A 3011-nucleotide genomic window follows, 5' to 3' on the forward strand; every position below is an offset into this window, starting at 1 on the left:
GCACCACTCCTGGTGGAATTCAGCCTGCAAATTCAGTGAATGCACCTCAATGCCTGCTGCTCAGAGCAGAACATGGCTGTTACCAGTTCAAAGCCTGCTCCTTATTCTTCATGGGGAAATCCCAAAAGAGAATACACTGACAGTGCTTGTATCCTGCTGTTCCACTGAGCAACAGCTACACCCTTTGCCAACGGGTTGCAGTGAAGCCACAGGATCCTGCTGACCCTGGGCCCAATAGGTTCCACAAAAATGCCCTGGTGCTTTAGTGCTGCATGGGGAATGTGCTGGGCTTTGCTGTATGCTATTTGAGTGGCTTCTCTCCCTGCCTGCAATAACAGTGAGTGCCTCTTGGCTCAGGGGATCCTGAAGCAGCAGGGAAGCCCCGGTCCCTGGTGTGGAGAAGAGCAACCAGAAAAAGGAAGAGTAAATATTAGCCACTGGCACCAGAGCTAACCTTGACCCCGACAAGTAATGTCATGGAATCTTTAATATCCAAGTAGTTCAGAGAGGGCCTCATGCAGCAAACTGCTTAGAGCCCAGATTCTCAACCCCATATACTCTGCTGGGATGCAGGCCTGCGTGTAGCTAGACAGATGCTGTGCCCACTAAATCATCCCACCCAGCTCAGTAATTCCCCTATGCTGACAGCCTGAGTCTCTGCAGTAAAATCTGCCAGCTGCTGCACATCTCTAGTGACTCAGCTATCTGGACTATTACTCACTAAGGGACAACTAACTTGCCCAGCACTCAGCTCAAAGAGCGGGGCCAGGTGCCGTGCAGATGTGCGTGGGTGGGAGTGAAATACTGCAGAGATTGCTCCAGCCCAATGGCTGTGGAGCTGCTCCGTGTGTGGAGGACAGAACGATGCACATGGGAATAGAGCTCAGCAGAGAAGGGCATGCAACCCCCTGCATCCTCCCCCTGGCCTGTGCAAAACAATTGCACCAGTTCTGGTGCAAAGTGGGGAAATCTGCTCCTATTGTGGTGGCCAGGTCTATCGAAATCCTACAAGTCCAGCTGCTGGGAGCACAGCAATGTGGTCTGCACATCAGGGCACAAGGAAGCTGCAGCCCTTCCTGTCCTCTGTGTTTGGGATTCTGCAGTATTTATCACTGGAGGAATTGCATTCTCTCTCTCTCTGCAGGACAAAGCGGCCATCTGCCTGTGAGATAAACCAAGCTGTGAAAATGTTATTGGCTAGAAGGGAAAGCATGAGCCTCAGAGCCCTGCAGCCGTGTCAGCTCTGAGCAGAATGGAGAGGAGGCTGAGAAGAGAGCACTCTCTCCAGCACATACAGATCCACCACACTGTCCTGTTAGCGCTCATCAATAAACATTTACAGTTTAATCAACATACATCCCTTTATGGAGCAAATCAATAGTTGCTCATTGGGAAGAAAATGAGATAAATAGTAGCCTTAAGAGCATTTCTGTTCCCTGGTCTGGGTCCAACCCTGTGCTGCTGGACGAAATGAGACTTAAAAAATTAAGTACCTGGACTTTGAGCAGTTCTCTGTAAGTAACACTGTTTGATGTTCTCCCATTTCCGGGGACTGTTGTGATTCTGCTCAGATGCTAAGAGGAAGAAACATTACAGCTTCAACAAAGAGCTAAGTTTCAACCACGGACTAAAAGGAGCAGCTGTGGTCTATGGACTGACTATTCTGGTGGGGCTCAGGACTCCTGGGTTCTAATCCTGACTTTGCCATGCCCTTGTTGTGATCTTGGGCAAATTCCTTACCCTCTCTGTCTCCTCATCTGTAAAATGGGCGAATGAAGTTCATCCACCAGGATAAAGCACCTTGGGAGTTACAGATGAAAAGTGCAAAGATATACGATGGATTCTGGTACCACTCTTAGCTTTGTGACAGCAGGGCATGGCTGTACCCTCTGTGTCAACTCCTCACAGATCCTTGCTGTCTCCTCTTGATATGCAGTGCAACCCATTCACACTGAGGAATCACGGGCACTCTGACCGGTTTCCAGCTCTTGCATATACACTTCCTGCCATCCCATTGCTCCACACACTCCTGTACACCCACTCAAACACAGACATATATGTACATGACAGATACAGTCAAAAATCAGGGAGCTTTCATGATACTGCCATCTGGATTCAAACAGCTGCATGCTTTCCGGGGTGAGGAAATCTGGTCTCGCATATTTTGCAGCTCTTGCTTCAGGGTAGATGCCATAAAAATGAGGACTTTTGGTTCAATTTGTTCAGTACACTTTTGTCTAAGAACTGTAGTTTCATTCTGAAAAAGGATTGTGTCTCCCTCCCAGCTTCCCTGTCAGGATCGGCAGGAATGGTGTCCCTAGCCTCTATTTGCCAGAAGCTGGGAATGAGTGACAGGGGATGGATCACTTGGTGATTACCTGTTCTGTTCATTCCCTCTGGGGCACCTGGCATTGGTCACTGTCTGAAGACATGATACTGGGCTAGATGGACCACTGGTCTGACTCTGTAGGGCCGTTCTTATGTTCCCCTATGCGCAGAGTAATCGCGCTGGCCCATGGGGTTTTAGTGCACCTCCACAGCCCAGCACGGTATGTAGAATCTCACAAAGATGCAAGAACAAATTCCCTCCCCAGGTGGCAGGGGCTGGATTCAGTCTCACTTCTTCTCTGCTTCCATTATACTCGCTTGTACCTTTTTTACGAAAGAGATGGCCTGAAGGACTTGGAAACCTGGACTGTTTTGGGTACAAAGGCTAAGCTGTCATCATAAAGAGAAGCAATTTCTCCTCCATTCTTCCAATAAGAATCATCACTAACTTGCAAGGATTCCACAGTCAGCAGCAGCAACTCCCTCCCGCCCTCCAGCTACTGCTGAGAATAGGCTACATGCTGGTGAAGAGGGGGCAAAACCTTTACAGATGATTTGACTGAGACTGGGGGCACCTCCCCCAGTCTCACCTGCCCCACCAGGAGGCTGACAGCTGCAACATGCATTTCCCAAGGCAGGCTGAGGCTCAGAAGCATAAACTAGGGTTAGTGTCTGTTAGGTTG

This window comes from Natator depressus, chromosome 21 (assembly GCF_965152275.1).
Source record: "Natator depressus isolate rNatDep1 chromosome 21, rNatDep2.hap1, whole genome shotgun sequence".
In the NCBI taxonomy this organism is placed as follows: domain Eukaryota; kingdom Metazoa; phylum Chordata; order Testudines; family Cheloniidae; genus Natator; species Natator depressus.